We start from the raw sequence: 21348 nt of genomic DNA on the forward strand, positions 1-21348 counted from the left end.
CTTTATAACTAACTAAGTAAGTTTAATCTAAATCTGATAATAAGGAAAGGAAATGAATAGTAGATTTAAGAATCTGGTCCGTCAATTTTTCAATCTATGGTTTAGATGTTGCTTGCTTTATAGTTATGATACCTGGTGCCTCTCGTGGCACAAAGGAAGGGAGAGACATATAAAACAGAGGAGAAAGAGGGGTACGGTACGATTTCGTCGGTCGGTGGCCGGTGATACCTAACCTGTGCTGGTGAAAGCATATCGCCCAGTGCTGGTTAAAGAATTTAGCCTAGTTTTCCTGTCATTTCCTTTCTTTTCCTTCCTTAAATGAAACTCGGGAACACGACATGTTTTATTTTCCTTTCTTTTCCTTCCTTAAATGAAACTCTGGAACACAAAATATTTTTACTTTCTTTCTGTTTCCTTTCCTTTCCTTCCGTTAGTAAACTCTGGAACATAGTGTTAGTTCATCACGAAGATGATGCAGGCCCCATGTGGAGCAATGATTTAGGGCTCCAACTGCGGAGTTGCAGCGTCAAGCGTCAGCTTTTGACGGAGGCGGCACCTTCTGCCATCCTATGACGATGACTATCAAGGTTTTTAACTTGTGTTTCACTAAAATGATGCATTTCATCACACGATTCCTGGGCGCTTCGTTACTTTCATTTCTGATTTTGTTGGATTTTATGAGAAATGGGTATTCTTGGGTTCGCCATAATCAACTTTTTGCTGGTTGGGTTCAAGTCGTTCTCTGGCTTTTAATTTTTTCAAATTCACTAGCTCTTGATTTGATTCATATACGTTTTGCGATTTAATTTAATTTCTGTAGATGTTTGTAGTTGATTCTATAATGTATTGAACCCGTATTTCTTAAATAACTTGAATCTCCAATTTTGACTTCAAGCAAATGAACCGGGGATTATGGCGTGATTAGATATTGTTTTTCTTTTTATCTTTTAGTATGAATTTGAAGGGGTGATAAGATTTCATGTTGGTTAGCCTATCGTACTTCATCCAATGAAGGCAATTTATGCAGATTTTGGAAGGTGGGATTAAGTGTTTGTGTTAATCTGTTCATGCCATCCATGATTCATAGGTTCAGGGGCGGCCCTAAAGGTGTGCGGGGAGGACCACCGGCCAGGGCCCTATGATTCTGAGGGCACATTTTAAAAAAATCATACACATATATATAGAGGGAGGTTAGAGTGAAGGAGAACCGAATAAAAGGAAGGAGAACCAAGGAATTGTGAAGATTAAACTTTAAAAGACACCTGCTCTTTTTTCGGCTGGTGACTTGCAGGTTGAATAACAGGTGACTTGTGAAGAAGAAGATAGGGAGAGAAAAAAAAAGATAATTGAATTATTTGATTAGTCAACTTTTTTGATAGGAGGGGCCTTTTTGAAAATAATCGTACAAACCACTCTCAAAACCAATTAATTATTAGTTTCTTTTCTTTTTGTTTAAAAGAATATGAAACACCCTTCCCAAGTTTCATATTTCAACTTATCAAGGGTTGTTTTTTATTATTTAAAAAAACATGTGATATATATTTGATTCGGATTAAGGAAAAATTCTTACGAGTTTTGAGAAGTTAGAGAACTCCGTCTTTCGTTCGAGTTTTGCTCTCATTTTTTGCACACTCCTAAATTAAAATGTTATAAAGACAGCCGTAAAAAATGGTTTTTCGACCCCTTAGAAGTGCTGTAAAAAGCCGAATGACATCAGCATTACATCACTTTTTAAGGCATAAAGGGCACGTTTTTCAGACTTGAACAGGGCATCTGAATTCTCAGGGCCGGCCCTGCATAGGTTCATACATACTTGCCATTCATTTATGCTTTTCTTTCTTATAATTGGTTGTCATTAGGCTGCTAACTTTACTTCTAGAACCAATACTCAGCTTATTTATAGCAGTTATTGTGTGTTTCTCCAAATCTAATAATTTTTATTGTTGTCTCTTGCAGGTGACGCTTTGCATAGTGTAAGGACTAACTTAGATAATCCAAGCAGTGTACTCTAGAGATGCACAATATATCCGGTTTCAGACCTGACCCGACCAGGAACCGGTTCCTACGCTACCTGACCCGTGGGTACATACCGGTTCCAGACCCAGGGCGTAGAAATAGGAACTGAATCGGACCCGGTCGGGAACCACCTATACCCGGTTAAAATCCAGGCCCGACTCGGTCAAACCGGTCAAAACCAAGTCAAATACCCGAACGCACCCCGGAACCGTTTCCTACCCTACCCGGTTCTTGATTTTTAAACCAAACCCGGACCCAGTTCCCGGGTATTAAAAAACCCGTTTTGTGCATCTAATCGTGTGTACTCCAGGGTATTAAAAAAACTCTGTACTCCAAAGCTGCAATCCAATCGAGTGTAAATTTCACAAACTTTTATTCAACAATAATTAAGATTTTCATGTATTATGCATTTGAGAGTGATAGTGTTTGACTTTTGCCTCAAAAGTCAAAGCAATCCTGTTACATACATTTAAACAATATCCATTTAATAAAAAAACATGATCTTGCTCTGATGATTGTGATAATAGTTCTCAGCAAATTGTTAGTTATGCATGGTTGGTTTTTTTGAATTGGCAAATGAGATTAAAACAAGCAAGAATGAAAAATCTTATAAAACAATTTCACATGAAAGCAAATTCACTCGCAAACTAGAATACATAATTTTATATACGTACATGTCTTCACACCAACAACATGTGTACTAACTAGACCTGGCAAACGGGTCGGGTCGGGTCGGGTTGGGTCATGGGTCAAAACGGGTTCGGGTCAGAACGGGTTCGGGTCAAAACGGGTCAATTAAAAAAGGGGTTGTTTTGGTTCGGGTCGGAACGGGTTCGGGTCGGAACGGGTTCGGGTCAGAACGGGTTCGGGTTGAAACGGGTCCGGGTCAGAACGGGTTTCGGGTCGGGTCGGGTCAGTTTTGTTAAAAAAAATGCTTTTTAAAAAAAAAAAGAGAGAGATTGTACATCAAGGGGCAATTTTGTCGGGTTGAAACGGGTCCGGGTCGGTTCGGGTTGATTAAAGAGCTTAGTTAGTGTAAGTGTTGGTGATTTAAATTGAAGTGTGGGGGATTGTTACTAAAATTGAGATGGAAATGTTTGGAGTTTGATGGTAGTTATCGTCATGATGTCAACAACTGGATATCAGCCACAAACTTTATTTATAAAAACAATCTGTACATCTACTTCGAACAAATTCAAACGTTGCAATTGCTATTCAAGCTGTAAAACACTAACATCACAGAGAACAATCTGTCCAGTGCCGTAAAAAGAACCAAACACAGCAGTAATCTTGTCCGCAACTTGCCGCAAATCTGGAACAAAACGCAGCAGATTATCAACTGATAATCTGCTTATTGTGACGATTAAAACACGGCTGCCAAGACAGAGAAACGACAGAAACGGCCGGAACTTTGAGCTGCGAGCGATGTTGTGAAGACAAAGAGATGGGCGTTGAATATACCGAGAGATGTATGTTGTGCTTGTACGGGTCGAAACGGTTCGCGTCGAAACGGTTCGCGTCGAAACGGTACGGGTTGAAACGGTACGGGTTGAAACGGTTCACGTCGAAACGGTTCGCGTCGAAACGGTACGCGTCGAAACGGTACGGGTCGAAACGGTTCGCGTCGAAACGGTTCGCGTCGAAACGGTACGCGTCGAAACGGTTCGCGTCGAAACGGTTCGCGTCGAAACGGTTCGCGTCGAAACGGTTCGCGTCGAAACGGTTCGCGTCGAAACGGTACGCGTCGAAACGGTACGCGTCGAAACGGTACGCGTCGAAACGGTTCGCGTCGAAACGGTACGCGTCGAAACGGTTCGCGTCGAAACGGTACGCGTCGAAACGGTTCGCGTCGAAACGGTTCGATTCGAAATGCTACGGGTCGAAACGGTACGAAACTCGTCCCGACCCTAAACCCGTTTCGTGTCGTAACCCGTCTTGTGCGGATACTTGTGCCGGCTCGAAACCCATTCCGATCCGAAACATGCCCCGTTTCTTTAAGACACTAACCCACATCGACCCATTTCTTTAATGTTGTCGACCCGCTTTGACCCGAAAATAACAAGATGGAATTTCAAGTGACCCATTGTGACCCATTTAGTTAAAATATCTTACCCAAACCAACCCATATAATTTTAAAAGCAACCCAAATTGACCCATTTAAAAGGCTTTGGGTCAAGATTGCCCCCTCTAGTACTAACCATTTATTAAAATTAGGTATTGCGTAACCTTAGTTGGAATACAATGCCCTGGTCTACAAATCACAGATGCTTGCAATGACATGACATGGTTCCAACACCAGTACACAGGTAGACACATTTTTTATACACGCTTTAACACATCGCTATACAAAAGTTTCTCAAATGATTTGCTGAATATTTGGACCATACTTTCAACATTTAGATAGTTTTAGATTAGCAAATACTTTTGAAAGGCCTTTTCAAACATTTGAATCTTCAAGCATCCGAAAATTGACACACCGGCCCCCTCTCATAGTCTGAAGGCGGGGAAACCGCATGTGGTAGTGGTTTGTGCATCCAATGGGCAGTGATTGAGTCCGATGGTGTTACAGCCAACAAGTCGACGTCAACAGTGCTCAACGACGAAGACGTCGGTCAAGCGGCTAGGGCTCCAATCAAGTTCCGACAAGTTTCCGGTAAGCCCTTTTCTTTTGCCTGACGAGTCAGATGATTTTGGTAGGCCGATATAAGTTTAATACTAATTTGAGGACAGTGTAATGGTGCAAAAAATTTGGTTGCTTGGGCGTGGCAGACATTATGGCAATGTGAATGTCATTCCTAATTTCACACACCAGATGGTACTAAATAATATTATCCATGACGATTTAGCAATTTTGAGCCTCTAATACAACAATTTGATTTTTAATTTTCATATTTATCACATTCATGTTGGTTCAGGCCCCTATTACACCAACACACTACACACGATTTGGAACTCATTCTACATATTAAACTTCAAAAAGAATTACAAAAGATGAATACATCGAAATAAGTTCACTGCATTAACAAACTCCTGCTAGAAATGTTCCACGTTCTTCTACTTTCATACACCACGGTGACCCCTTTAAACAAACCGGTAACTGACTTGATCTGTACACGACCCGTAACATCAAGATTAATCCCAACAATTCAGTCGTTCCATGAAATTGTGAAAATTGTCATTATTTCTCAATGTTCCAAGCTAATTATATGGTTATGGTGAAAATGATAGGTGTAGCTGCATACTTGGATGTTAGCAAAGGGCTATCACAGGTGGTAGCAAATAGTAAGGATGCAAATAAACCAAGAGCTTGATGATACTTAAAGATGATGGTTTTTTGTTTGTCAATTTTGATACAATATATTAAAATTTTACAATTATTGAAATATCTACTTTTTTAGGTGAGAGCCCTTTTATTCGTGTTGCAATGCAAGGGCATTTCTCCACTACTAAATGCCTCACCGAACGTGTATTGAAACTGATGATGGCACTACTCTTTTGTTGTTAGTTGTAGTTGCAGGCTCGCTCCAATGCTTGGAGCTGTTACCAATTCATCTACTATTAGAAAGGGTTCTTTGCTAACAAGAATGTAAGCAATCTGACTTTGATTTTATTTTTTTATTTTTGGGGGGTTAAAGCTTATTAGTTATATGCTAAAAGTAGTTCTGTTTTGTTTAGATTATTTATTACTTATGAGGACAACACTGTACCTTGATGGCAATTAATCAATGAAGAACATGAATACAACGCGATTTGTGAAATTGTCAATGCAATCATGTTATTTGCAGCCTCATTCATTCGGATTATTCCCCGATTGTTATGAAGTAATTAAATTTTATGAAAATTTGGTGCATTGAGTAGCAATAAGTTTTATTGTCATGATTAAACGTGTCGAAACCTGACAGTAAGCTTTAGGCCGGTCAATTGTTTGTGTTTTTAGCTCCTGCTTTTTATTGTTAATTCAGATAAATAACCAAAATGGAGAGTAAAGGATTCAAATACAATCTTTAGATTTTCAATTTACTCAATGTTGAGTTTGCATCTCTTGCGACTTGATCCTAAGACATGTTACATCTTGCATGTTTCCTTCAACACCAAACGCTGTCGATTAAGGTTTATTTAATGCTTTCGGTACATATGCTTTTCCCGCCGCAACGCGCGCGGCCAGGTAAAAATCTAGTTATATTATATAATAAATACTAACTAACTTAACTAGGTTTACTAACTTAGTTAGTTAACTTGTTTTCAATATATAGTTTCCGTTAATTACAAAAATAACCAACTTTGAAGTTTTGACAACTTTAACCCTTTTAAGTGTAATACTTGTTTTAACTACCATATTTCACGTGGTTAATTATTTCCCTTATAACTATTAACTGAACTAATCGAGTTTCGCTTATAAACCTCCGTTTTATTCTTGTTTTAAACCAATGAAATACGTGATGGTTTAATCTAATAGTATAATATTAAAATTAATAAAAATTTATTCACAATCTTTTTTTTTATTTACTTGAAAGGGTTCGGTTTTGAAATCCGGGTCGGATTTTGGAGGTCCGATTTTGATGGCTGTTACACGTGAGGTTGCAGAGATGAGTTACAATGTTTGAACAATGTCATTCTTATTTCATTTTCCGTAATTTTCTTATGTGGCTTCTTACCACCATTATTTCCAATAAAGAACCCATCTTTTGCAATTCCTTCTAGCTTTTTCGCCAGATCATCCATTTTTTGTCTGCATATATAAGATATTTAACAATCAAAACGCAACCTACATAAACCCGAGAACTACAAATGTGACAAACGGCACAAATCTGGTAACTTCCGTACTATTTTAATAATTATTTATTGTCTGCAAAATTATGTGTTTTAAAAAGCTGTTTTAGGAACATCCTCATCTCGGACTCTCATCTGACGATAGCCCGATCTTAAATCGATTTTTGAATAGAAGCTCGACCCTTGCAGCTGGTCAAACAGATCGTTGATGCGTGGGAAAGGATATCGGTTCGACGGTTCTTAACCGTCACCTTGTTGAGTTCACGATAATCTATACACATACGAAAGGACCCGTCTTTCTTCTTCACGAATAGGACTAGGGCTCCCCAAGGTGAAGAACTAGGTCAGATAAAGCCTCTATCCAACAGTTCTTGAAGTTGATTAGACAGTTCTTGCAACTCTCCTGGTGCAAGACGATAAGGAGCACGAGTAATCGGGGCTGCTCCTGGTGTAAGGTCGATCTGAAATTCCACCTGACGGTGGGGAGGTAAACCAGGGAGTTCTTCGGGAAAACATCAGAGAACTCACGGACGACATGTAGATCTTCAATTCTCTTTTCTCCCGGCTGAGTGTCAGTGACAAGTGCTAGAATAGCATGGTAGCCCTTTCGTAGACACTTCTGGGCTTTCATAACTAAGATGATGCCAACCATTGCACCACTTCGATGACCTTGGACCAACAAAGATCTCCATGGGGAAGAGGAATACGTACGATTTTCTCCTTACAGAGAATTTCTACTTGGTGTTTAGACAACCAATCCATACCAACGACTACATCAAAACTTCCAAGAGTAACGGGGAGTAGGTGAATGTCGAACACTTGACCCATAAGATCAAGTTTACACCCAAAATGGACGTGTGAGGCTTCAATTGACTTGCCATCAGCCAATTCTGCGATGTGTTTGTTTACAAGAGGTGTTGGAGTCAATCCTAACTGACGACTGAACCCCAAAGACACATAACTCCAATCGGCACAAGAGTCGATTAAAACAGAAGCATAAAGGTTGTTCACAGAAAATGTACCGGTCACGACATTGCCATCGTTCCTGGCTTCACCAGCTCCGACGGTAAACACTCTTCCACGGGCACCATTCCCACCATTATTTCCATTGTTATTGTTCCCAGTGTTGTTATTGTTATTCCCGGCATTCTGGTTCAGTTGAGGACAATCTCTCCTGAAGTGACCCTCGTCTCCACACTGAAAACATCCCTTTCATTTATCTTTGTTTTGCTATGGTTGCTGCCTTTCTTGTTGTTGCGGCTGCTGTTGCTGTGGAGGTTGTTGTTGCTGCTGTTTTGGGAACATGGCCCTGCAATCCCTTGCCATATGACCCACCTTATTGCACCTGTGACAGATTCGGGTACATGGTCCATGATGATGGTAGTTGCACTTAGCGCACTTTGGCTGTTTCCCCGCGTAGGAACCCTGGTTCGAGTTGTTGCTCTGATTCTGATTAACAGAGGATGAATGGCTAAAGCTACAGTTGTTGCTGTTGTCTGGCTTCTTCTATGACTGATTTGAGTTGGACACCTTGTCTGTATCGTTCCACTTACTTTTGTTATCAGTAGCAGGGTAGTAGTTGTAGCAGTAGCAGCAGTAGTAGAAACACGTGGTGGTAGCGAGCCACGCTCCACCTCCTGATCAGTGATCTTGTGGGCCAAACGGATAATTCGAGGCAAGTTGCCAAGATTCGCTGCAGTGACCAAACCCTTGACTTGCGGTGCTAGACCGTTGATGTACAGCTCAATTCTTCGATGTGGTGGTCGTGATAAGTTAGGACACATATTCGCAAGTTCATGAGATCGTTTCATGTACGCCTCGATCTCAGATCCTGCCATCTTCAGGTTGTAGTACTCATTTTCTAGCTTTTGGATCTCATCGCGAGGGCAGTACTCTTCTCTCACCAGTTCCTTAAAATCGTCCCAAGTAGTTGCGTTTGCCATTTCAATGCCCAGCATTTGGACTTGGGCATTCCACCAAGTCAAGGCACCATCCTCAAGAGTGCCCGAAGCATACTTCACCCTGTCCCTAGCAGGACAGTTACACATAGCGAAAACCGACTCATCTTTCTCAAACCAACGGAGTAGTCCCACTGCTCCTTCAGTCCCACTGGACGTCTGTGGCTTACAATCCATGAATGTCTAAAACGTGCAAGCAGGCGGATTGTTCTGATTCTGATTCGCATGTTGACCTAAGGACGAACGAAAATGTAACACTTGAGTAAGAGTCGAGTACACGACACAAGGATAAAGAGTATTTGGTACATATCGCACCAGCTTGCTGAGCCGCTAGGGCTTCAGCCACACGAGTATTGATCAAGTCGGTTAATTCTGCCTGGGACATAACAATGTTGCCACATCCACCGACGCAGCCACCCCCACGTCCACCGTTTTGTCCGCTCATGATTCTATAAAAGAAAAGTGGAAAAGGTCAAAGATCGGGATTGAGTAGGAGCCAAACATCGCTATGACTTCTACAGATTACTGAGTTCTATCTTCACGTCAGATAAGCCTCACTGGGACTCACATGCACCCCACATTATTATTATGTGTGCACCCATAATGATAATGCGACTTGCATGTTCATCTCAGCTCCTCCTAACTCGCGTTAAAGGTTCCTCAGATTCAAGTGATAAGACAAAAGACATCACAATCATGGATAACAAAGATCTAGAGAAAAGGTCACACTATTAATCACATAACATAAGTAAATAACTCATGAATTCATACTGCAGTGCTAAGTGTGCAATCACATGCAATCTCATACATGGATATACACTAGTTATGATGTGCAATAAATAAATGAGAGACGAACCTTGAAATCTGGAGCTGAGTGTCATGGTCGATTTCAGAACTGTTCGGTTATAGTCTGGTTTTATAAAAACGTTTTTAAAACCTAGTTCACTATAACCAGTGGCTCTGATACCAAACTGTCACACCCCCAAAATACCACATGCGGACACCCCGCTAGGCGTGTGATGTACCAGGATCTAGCCACCAATCACATTGAACTATTAACAAGATATTATATAAAAGATCCCATTTATTACGTTAAGGTATTTCCAAACATAACTTAAAGTTTAACATGTTTAGCGGCAGCAAAAGTAAACCATTGTTCAATGTTCAAAAGTAAATATATGAAAACCAATGGTCTTGTCACATGATTGCAAGTTTCTCGACCCATGACCACTCCAGCAATTCCAGACAGCAAGTTCCACATCCAAGAATCTAACGACATGCGAGCATGCAACAAGTGCTTTAGCACAAAGCTGGCGAGTTCACAGTTTTTACAAAACGTTTAGTTAGCAAATGTTTAGTTCAGTTTAATAACAATGGTGATAATAACTCGATACCGTACAAGATGGCGTCAGTTTGTTTACCCATCCCCAATGCCCCTATCAAAGCATTGGTCATGATTTAAGGTCATTAGTTCACACCCGTCCTCTCAGGTACAATGTGAGGTTGCTAAGCCTAATAGCGCTATCAACTAATAACTTATTACCTCTTAGGTAACTAATTTCGGTAGAAGATGGGACTTAGGGTGATAGGAGTGAGCGTATTATCCAACATCCCGGTTTTAACCTAGAAAAGATGTATTACCTCTCAGGAATACCCGTTTAATTGTTCCTCCCACTGGGACGCATGCTCAAGAGAAGTGAACTCATCTTAGGTTTGCTCGGTATATCAAGTTACGTGTTCAAGTTGATCAATCAAAGCCTAGCATGGTTATCAATGCCAATTAGTTTCGCATAGACTTAAATCACATATTTCTTACTCATATTACACAAGTAGCACACACGTATTTCACATATTATCATACGAGTCATAATAGCTATTCATACCACAAAACAGTCCACTAACATCGTATATTCACATAACAAGCATTCATGTTTCATATCAGTCCATTCGTTCGTCATAGCAATGTGCGGCCCACTCAACATAAGACCCAACCAAAGTGTGCGATCCGCCCCCATGTGTGTGACCAGCTTATATTATACACCTTACTCGCTGTTTAGGGCCCAGTAGCCGGTGTACGGCCCAGTAACATGTTTGGCCCAATCAGGTTGTGTGCCAGTAGATTCAAAGTGTGCGGCCCGTTTGACTCAAGGCCCAACGAGGGTGTTAGTTTAAAAGACTGTGCATGGCCCAATATACAATAATAACCCACATACACCCAAAGCCCACTGAACTATGCGATTCCATATAATGTGTGCGACCAGATTTTGTTTGTGCGACCATAATCAGGGTGTGCGACCTGTTCCCTTGTGCGACCAAAAGTATAACCCGACCCAAAAGAAGTGTGTGATCTAAGTGTGCGATTGATGCCCCCTCGTGTGCGGTTGACCGAGTGACCACTTAATCAGTTTGTAACCATCCTAACTTTTAGGATCTATCATTATTTTGTAACAGTTTCCTTTTTGCAACCCTAAGCAGTTCCATCTTTAATGCTTTTTATGATTTGCTAGAACTCTAATCACCCTTTAACAGTTTCATGATCATGATCCATGTTCCAAACAAATCAGCCAACATGATTATTCTAACAATTATTCATCACCACTAACAAGAAATTTATCTCATACATATCCCAAATCAAGTACACCATTTAAAGTTCACGAAATCATAATGCAATCTCAGTTCATAATTCACCATTTGCTATTATCATGCTTTCTAATGTCAACAGAATGATCTAACAATAACCCTAGGTTACATGAAAACCATGATTATTCATGAAATTCAATTAACACATTCACACACAGCCTAGATCATTCAATCGAGAATTAGAACAAGTGGGTTTAAACTAACCGAGAGGTTGCCAAAGTGTATTGGAACGAGGATTAGGGTGCTTCCCACAAAGGGAGAGGGCTTCGACTGAAAGGGCTGGCGTCGACTTCGAAGGAGGGTATGAGAGGAACTAGGGTTTTGTATTATGTTTGTGTTTTAATATATATGAGGATTACACACAACTCATGTGTGTGTATACGCATGAGAGGCAATTCGGGCCTAGCCTTTGGGCTTCATTTTAGTCATGCATCAGTGCACCTATGTGAACCACAAGACGAGGAAATGTGCGGAGGTGGATGGATGTGCGACCCGGAGCATTTATGCGATCAAGTTAACATAAGGCATACAAACTAACCATTCACTTTTTACACGAAAGAACTCGTAACCATTTACTTATAACCAGATATATAATATTCAAGTAACATACAATGCGAGACAAAAGATAAATGCAATGAAAGGTTTCTGGAAATTACGGGTTGTCACAAGCATAGTGGCGGCACGGGTGGTTCTGGCAGACACGGCCGTGGAGATTCATCTGATGGAAACCTTGTTCAAGGTAACATTAAGTTGATTAATACAACTTAAGGAACTCATTTTATGATCTATTCATGAGTTTCATTATTTTCTCATTCATGAATCGGTTGTGTGAATTTCAGGATGCACTTACAAGCAGTTCTTAGACTGTAAGCCACTAAACTATGACAACACTGGAGGTGCAGTGGCATTCGTACGTTGGACTGAAAAGACTAATTCAACCATCCGAATGAGCAAGTGTTCTGCAGATCAACAAGTTACCTTTGTTACTGGCCTGTTTGTCAATGGGGCCCTCACATGGTGGAATCTACAAGTACATACATTGGGTGATGACGCAGCATACGGTATGTCGTGGGATGATCTGAAGGAAAGAATGAGGGAAGTACTGCTCCCGAGCTGAACTCTAGAACCTAGAAACCGAATTCTGGAACTTTTCCATGGTTGGAGCGGACATAGTGGGTTACACACAAAGGTTTCACGACCTTTCACGTGTGATTCCCTATCTTGTGACTACAGAATTCAAGCGCATTGAGCGCTATATATTGGGATTAGCTCTGGAAATTTGAAGCTTGGTGACATCAGCGAACCCTGCAACAATTACTCAGGTTGTGACTCTAGCTGTCAGCCTCACTGAAGATGCCATCAGAATGAAGAAGTTGTCATTGAAAATCACTGAGAAGGTTGAAACTCATGCTGAGTCATCTGGTGATAAGAAAAGGAAACATTCAAATCTTAAGTAAGAAACCCGTAATAACAACAAGAAACGAGACACTAATCTGCCTCGAGAGGCGAAAACGTTTGCTGCTGCAAATGATACTAGAGTTCAAAAGTACCAGGGCACTCTGCCCAAATCAGACAAGTGCAAGTTCCATCATTTGGGTGCTTTCCGTACAGTGAAGTGTGATAAGTGTGGAAAATTGGGACATCGTACTTAGAACTGTTGGGTAACGGGAAATGGAGGTGGCAATGGTAATGGAAACCGAACTGGGAATGGTAATGGTAATGGCAATGGGAACCGGAACGGAAATCGGAACAGAACTGGACGTAATCAAGGTTGCTATGGCTGTGGCAGTAAGGAGCACTACAAAAAAGACTGCCCGAAGGAAAACAATGCTCAAGGAAGACCTTTTGTCATAGGCGCAAGGAACGCCTGCGAAGACCCTAACGTGGTCACCGGTACGTTTCTCGTTAACAATCACTTTGCATCCATACTGTTTGACACTGGTGTCGATTTTAGTTTCATGTCTGTGGAATTTAAAAATATACTCAGAGTTGAGTCTAGTAGGTTAGACGTTCCATACTCGATATAATTAGCCGATGGTAAACTTGTCGAATCGAGAGAAGTCGTTAAACGGTGCTCATTGGAACTGGGCAAACGGAAATTTAGCATCGATCTCTTACCCGTCCAGTTGGGTAGCTTTGATGTTGTGGTTGGCAAACGTGTACGTGTCGGATGAACCAAATCCTCATTGAATTTTATTTTTCCATTAAAAGGGGCTCGCACATGTTCTACAGTACCCCCTGTGAATACTCCGCCAGTATGAAAAGTTCTTAATGTTAATTGAGTACCCGGTTCTCCAATAGATTGACCTGCAATAATACCTACAGCTTCTCCCAATTCGACCAGGTCGTCATGAGCTGGACTCCGGCCATAACATAATTGACAAATCCAAGATGCTATCCGAGAATCGAGCTGAAGTTGTTTGCCACGAGAAGATTTGTTGATTCAAATGTTTAAACTTGCATACAAGGAGCTTTTCTAATACAAGTTTCTAAAACAAGGAGAACCAACGCCATGCTCCTAATTTCCATTTACTATTTATAGTAATGGTTTAGGGTGCACTCCCCCTAAACCCTAGGCCCATATTCCCCAAAGCCCAGTCAAATACCCACCTTCTAGAACTTAGTCCATTTAGCAATAATCCTATTAATCCATAAACCTATAGGGCCTAACAATCTCCCCCTAGGTTTACTGGATTAGTTGCTGAAACAGTTTGGAGGACCACCATGCAACGGAGCCGGATCAGCAAACAAACTATTTCTGATCATGTGTCGGCTAATCGGATAGATTGTTCTTCGGTCACAATCACAGCTTTGGCCATTGTGGGGTCATATGCCCAGAACTTGAAGGTCTTGAGAATTTCCTTTGCAAACTTGCGAGCAACTGGAATTATCTTCTCCTTATCAGTTGGTGGCCCGATGACAGCCTTGATCATTTGCTTAGTGTGAGGATCACGAACGCCATAATCCTTGCTTAAGATTTAAGCCTGCAAGGATGAGATGTGGGCTTCTTTCAAGGCAATATCTTGTTCCAACACAATCACTCTTCTTTGCATCTTTGCTACATCAACAGCCGCATCATCATTACTATCTCCTTCTTCAATAAATTTCATCTTGTTGGCTGCAAAGCGCATAACTGCTTCATCATGCTCAGAGAAACCGGCACCACTGGAACTTCCTACATCCCTAGTTTCGAGTGAGTTATTTCAGGCAGATCGAAATTGAAATCGAAATTAAAATCAAAATTGGGATCTTGTGTGCTTGTTTCTTGAGTAGCAGCAGTAATTGTTGGAGCGGTGGGCATAGTAGGTTCTAGTTCTGAGCTTGGGCCAGTAGAATGATCATTAGGAGCTGTTTCGGTTCTTCATTTCTAGTTGGATGCTTGTTCAGCATCATCTTCACCGTGAACTTCCTTTTTAGGAATAGGTACGGAAGGAGGGTTTCCGACACTATTCTTCAAAGATTCAGTCAGGGCCTGTAGGTTTTCAGCAGTCATTAACGTAGGTTCTTGAACGGGTTCCTCAGCTTTCTCAGAGACAATTACTTCCACATCACTGTCATCATTAGATTCTTCTTCGTCTGAATCTAGAATTTATGTTTCTATCTCAGCTTTCTCATCAGCAAGTGTCTCTTGCACGTCATGTTCTTCGGCAACTGTGGCATTCAAAGGCTTTGGTTTGAAAAGCATAGGAACCTGCAAACCTTGTAATTCGAATAAGTGGTCTGAGAAGACAATGAGAGAATCCGAAATGCTTAGAAAATGAGATTAGTCCAAAATGTGACTCGAATGAGAAATGGTTTATAATATATAGTGTTTCGGATTAGGCCAGACCCAATTAGGAGCAGTGGTCCGAATTACATTTGAGAACAATGGGTCGGATCTGATTCGTTTTATCCAAAACAGTGGGCCCTAATCCGAAATAGTGGGCCAGACTATAGTTTTAATTTTTTGCTTTTTCAAGACAGAAAACATCTTTCTCAATATCAACGATCCAACCAACCGAGCAACATTTTTGAACATAGAAATAAGAAAAATAATAATAACAAAATAAAATAATAATGGAGGGATAATATGGAGAAACTGCCAAGAGATTAAATCGTTCTCGAACTGATAAAGGAACATTTTTCAGCACATGCTTACTTGGACTAGTCCACGCGATTGTTAATATACTTGTCCTCTTAAATCTAACGCTCAACCTTCAACTTTCAACCTCGTGATACGCTTAGGGCAGAATTATACTATAACATCCGTGTGTCCCATTCCTAGACATACACCCGCAATCAAGGTAAGCACAACAGTTCATCGTAACAGATGAGTATACTGAGTTCATCCTTTTGTTTTTACAACGGCAGACTTTTTGGTGAACAGGTCAGTACTTTCGTACAACAGAGTGAGCAGTAAAGTCTGATGAGGGCTAGACAAATACCTTTTATAGTACGAATTTGGCTTTAGAAGCACATGGAATTCTCCTTTTTATGAGATTCTCTTTCGTTCTAAGGTTGTGGCCCTCTTTGCGGCTCTTTTTCAAGATATCATGACTGTGCTTAGGTCTGCATATAATCTGGATGCAATAGAAGGACAGTTCTAATATCCCAGATGACTCATTAGTATAAAGACCCAAAACCTCAGATGTTGGCTATCTATCAACGCAGGATTTAAGACCATGAAATCATACGTCGTTAGTCTGTTACCCACGTGATGTCCAGTCCATTAGATTTATATCACTTGGTATCTCTTTGCTTTTTGAGCGTTAGATCAATCAACACATTGCAGTGGATCCTAGCCTTTTCAGCTTCGAAACCTTACATGTGTTAATCAAATTCTTTATCACGAAAAATTATTTCACTTCCCAGCAACTATTTATCCCTCTCAAACAATGCGTATGTACATATATGTTTTTTAACAATGCATATGTACATATATGTCCCCCCCCCCCTAAATTTGTGCATCACACTTTATGCGCAAATTTACTAATTTATTTACCTTAGTATAGAATGCCGGTTTTTTTTATGTCGTCACTTAGTCGGTGAAAACGCATCGCATTCAAAAGATCCACAACAATCTCGAGATGCTGACAGGTTTTGTAAAAAGATTCGTAGACTTAACATCAGTGTGGATCTATTTAAGTTTAATCAATCCTCTGTCATAGCAATCTCGAATAAAGTGCACCTTGATATCAATGTGCTTGGTTTTAGAGTGAAAGACATGGTTTTTGATAATCTAGATAGCGGCATCATTATCAAAATAAGTGGTAGAGTTTAGATAAGTCAAACCGTAATCCTTGAGATGGTGTTGCAACCAAAGAACCTGAGAGCAGCAGGCAGCAGATGCTGCAGCGCACTTTGTTTCCGCTGCAAAAGTGAGTTGTTGCTTCTTGCACTACCATGAGATGATACTGTCCCCCAAGAAATGGCATCCAGCCGATGTACACTTCATATCCCTGTCCATTTTTGAATCTGTCATATCGAATTTGGAAAGAACGTCTTGAACATATTTTCTTTGATGAATCAAGATTCCTTGACTGTTTTGACGAACTTGCAAGCCCAGAAACATTTTCACTTCTCCCAACGAGCTTGTTTCGAACTTCTTTCTCATCATACGAAAATACGAATGGCCTCCAGATGTGCCACCAGTGCATATACCTCATCATGATCCAGACCTTCAACTTGCTCGAAACCTTGAATTGCCAATCGTGCCTTGTTCCTCATGATCACGTCAGTGTCATCCTGTTTGTTTCTGAATATCCAGTGCATTTCAAGAGCACGTTTTCTTTTGGTGAAGAAAACCTCCATCCCTTTGTCGCACATCTGAGATATGCTCAAAAGGTTGTGCTTCAGTCCAGGGACATAATTGACGTTTGAGAAGATGAGAACCCCGATTTTGACAGTGCCCTTCATGGTTATTCTTCCAGTTTCCCCTCCCGCGAAGTTGACAAGTCCACCGTCGAATATATTTTTTTTGTTATTCAACTTGGATATGTCTTCTGTCATGTGTTTGGAACAACTACTATCGATAAACCAAAATCTGACGATAGCCCTCCATAGTCGTTCCTGCACATTCAGCGGAATTAATTAGAAACTGGAACCCAGGCCATTGTTGACCTGAGTTGACCATCGCTATCAGTGTATGAAACCTCACGAAAAATCATATGATTTTTGGTAGAGTTTGAGGTTTGAGGTGAAGATGTAGACATTGATGGTTATGAACAGTGAGACTGGGATCCAGCAAGAACCTTGAACTTCCAAATCTTAGAGTCAGTGTTGTTGTTTGAAATATTTTTCTTTAGAAAAGTGACTTTTGACTCCATTTGCTGACTTTGGAACCCATTTGTGTTTGAAAACCTTTAATTGTTCTTCTTTGCTAGATTCCAGTCTCCATCAGAAGGCTTGACTTTAGGAGGTCAATTTTTGGCTAATTGATAGTGCATAGCTTTCTTATGATACGTGTTACTAGAGTAGTAGGGACGATGAACACAGTTTCTAGCAATGTGCCCCGGAATTCCACAATTAAAACAACTCTGCTTGTGTTATTCTAGGGAACTGATTAGGTCTTTTCTTTTCCTTTGATGCTGATTGCTTGTGTGTATGTTTGATCTTGGAAGAACCCTACTTACAGTTATCAGCACAAGAGCAGGTATCGACAACTTTACACTTCAATTTAGGTTTAGTTTGCTTGAGAGACGGGTTTCCATTTTGAACTTTCTTTTTGCTTGATTTTCTGTTTTTACATGACCGTCTTTTCTTTAAAGGAGCAGATTCAGTAGACTTTGGTTCATTTGAAACACTTTCTTCAGAATCTGATCCTTTGGGATAGAGAGTTAAATCATCTGTTGAATTGATTTCCATGAATCCCTTTTCTTCAGAAATCACGTTCTCAGGAGTTTCTGCAGAATTGGTTTCCACATATATCTCTACTTTAGTTTCATCTGTTAAATCAACTATAGAATTGATTTCCATGGATCGCTTTTCTTCAGGCTCTGAGTTCTCATGAGTTTCTGCAGAATTGGTTTCCACAGATATCTCTTCTTTAGCTTCATCAATTACTGAGTTTCTGACATCAGCTGATTCTAGTTTCTTAAATGAAGAGCAATCTATGTTTAAAACTATTTGATTCTGAGTATTCATCACATTCAGAATCTTCAGAAGTGTTATGCTCATTATCTGATGTACCAGAATCTGCAACTTGAATTTTAGGTTCATCAGATGATCCTTGTTCATCAACTTCTTTACTAACATAATCAATCACGTCAACTTTTTCATTTTTATCTTGTTCATGAGTTTCTGATGTATTAGTTGATGTTTCAGGCACACAAGAATAGTTGTCGAATCACCAGAACTGATTTCTGAGTCACTTGAAACAAGTGTTTCAAGTTTATCAGTCAATACATCAGATTTCCCTGTTAAAACATTATCATTACGATCATAATCAAAAACCACAACACCTGAATCATCAGTTTTAATAGGAATACCCCGAGTGTCAGCATACCAAGACATAACATAGTTCCAACCGGAAAAATCAGCAACATCAGCAACGTTTGAATGTGGTTCATCATCCACTGCAGACTGCTCTTCAACTGTCTCTGATTCTGCACATGAACTAAAACATTTAATATTGTCTATAGAATTAGAATTTGACAAATTTTCTTGGGGCTCCTCAGTTGAAGTTTTTACTGATTCTGTTTCATTTTCTTGTTCTGACTCACCAACTAATTCATTTGAACATTTTTTTATCTGAATCCATGTTCTTAACAAAATTCATGGGCTTTTGAAAATCAGTGGGTCTGGCATTCTTCGATTTGAGAGGCTCCCATGGAACATAATCACTTGGTTTACCATAAATCATTTTATCATAGTTCTCTATTTCTTGCTCAATAGTGGGCAATCTTGAGTAGTTATGATTATATGGCAGTGGAACCTGTTTATATCCCAAACCCTTTTCCCTTGTTTTCCTTAAATGCAAGTTGCACATTGCACAAGTTACGAACAGTGTCACTGGAAGTATCAAACTTCTTTATGTTCAACTTGTTTTGTTTGTGCTTCCCAGTAAGAAGTTCCAGCTCAGCTTTCACAGAGTCGCATTCTAAGGTCTTTACTGTGAGTCTGTGTTTATAGTCATGAACCCAACATTGCTGTTGATTCACGTCTCTATGAAGCTGAGCTATATCTTTCTTAAGTGCATCAATCTTTTCATAGAGAATTTTATTGTTCTCTCGAAGACTTATGTACTTTCCCATGACACTTTTGTAATCAGTGATCAATACATAATTTTGTGATCTTAGAAGTGCAACTTTCTTTCTACAGTGCTCAGTACATAAAAGAGAGTTTAGCATTTCAGAAAGTGATTTGGGTTCTTTAGTTTGGGCCTGGGATGCTGGTTTGGCCACTTCATTGGGATGAGGCCCTGTTGATTGTGGGGCCTTTACATCAGATAATGCAGCAGCCACAGGAGAAGGTGAGGAAATCTGAGCGGCGTTGGGATCAGTAGCAAGTAGTGAAGTAGCAAAAGCCTTCTGACAGTTAGACATAGACGACGATGTGTTTGCGAGATTCTGACTCCTCTGCTTGTCCTCCTGAACATATTCATTGACTGAGGAAATCACATCTCTTGTTTCCGTTGTACAATGATTGTATGTCCCCTTGATAACTGCAACACGATAGTCCCATGTCTTGTTACGTGGCAAACCGTATAGAAAAGCCCTGTTAATCCTACCACGTGTCACATTTAAACCAATCTTCTTGATTTCAGAAAGCAGCTGGGTAAACCTTCGGATCACGTCTTCTACAGTTTCACCCTCAATGTAACCGAATTATCGAGTTGTTGCCAGAGCAACTAACGTTGAGACTCAATACTTGGAGAATTCATCGTTTACCCAAGGAATAACCCGTAAACTCGCTAACTCAAGCACGTCGCAAATGTACGAACCGGTTTCCTATACTGCACCTCAAAAACATGTCAAAACAAACAAAACCCCCTTTTTTATTTTTTTTTATTTTATAACCCCTTTTTTTAATTTTTAAAAATTTCTATATAATTTTTTAACCTTTTAAAATATGATAAATTTAAATTTTAATAACCTAGATATAAAACCTTTTAATTTAATTTAATTTTAAAATGAACTAATATATAATTATATATTTTTAATAAAAACCTTTAATTAATATTAATGATTAAGTAATGATTACCTAATTATTATTATTATTATAGTTATTATCTAATACTTATTATTATATCTTAAACGACAAAAGAACGTCGCCAGTCTTCTTTGTCCGATCAAAACCCTAAATTAATGTTCAGCCGCGGTCAACAAAATGTCTTCTTCTTCGATTCACTCAACAACAACAGCCGGAGAATGTAGATGATCAGCGATAATGATGGTCAACAATGCACGATGGACCTGTAACTGTGAGTTGTCGGAGGTCGATGTGGTGGTTGTCGGAGGTGGTGAACAATGAAGACGAAGAACACTGTGAGTTAATAAGGAGAAGAGTGGTGTTGAAGTGGGTAAACATGGTGGTGGAGAACGAGTGGATATCAGTTAAGAATAGAGATCAAGACGGTGACCGACTGCTGGTGAATGGAGGTGATAACCGGAGATTATGGACGGAGTTGTAGGTTTCGACGTTGAAGAACCAAAGAATCAAGTTAAGGCCGAAGCCTGTAATCGAGGGTTTGGATCTTGTGAGAGAACTTGGGAAAAGGTCCTACAAAACAGAAAACCGTTAGGCTCGCCGCAGAGATGGGAGGGCCCCTCTGCGACCACCCTCCGGCGTGAGGATAAGTATTGGTAGAGAGAGAAAGTAGAGAGAGAGAGAAAATAGGGATGAAGGTTCAGAAAATCGTACTTGGCTTTGTACTTGATGGGGTATTTATAATGGTCAACTGAGATGACGTCATTCGTCCAGACGCACTTGAATGGAGGTTCGTCCTTGGAGTTATGAGGGAACGGATATATCAGATATCTCCGTT

The 21348-nt window shown here is 40.2% G+C and overlaps 1 long non-coding RNA gene across 7 annotated transcripts; it reads left to right on the plus strand.

The window, feature by feature from the left end:
* The first annotated feature begins 457 nt into the window (after positions 1-457).
* LOC110917915 lies at positions 458-5990 on the plus strand. 7 transcript variants are annotated; one of them, XR_002580943.2, is made up of 6 exons: positions 458-587; positions 952-1087; positions 1802-2371; positions 4231-4669; positions 5245-5602; positions 5692-5990. It is a non-coding gene; the product is annotated as an uncharacterized LOC110917915 (long non-coding RNA). The 7 variants fall into 7 exon arrangements; XR_004883376.1 differs by having other exon boundaries at positions 5245-5767; XR_004883378.1 differs by having other exon boundaries at positions 952-1037; positions 1957-2371; positions 5245-5767.
* Positions 5991-21348: the final 15358 nt, after the last annotated feature.

Source organism: Helianthus annuus, chromosome 16, assembly GCF_002127325.2.
Source record: "Helianthus annuus cultivar XRQ/B chromosome 16, HanXRQr2.0-SUNRISE, whole genome shotgun sequence".
Taxonomy (NCBI): Eukaryota; Viridiplantae; Streptophyta; class Magnoliopsida; order Asterales; family Asteraceae; genus Helianthus; species Helianthus annuus.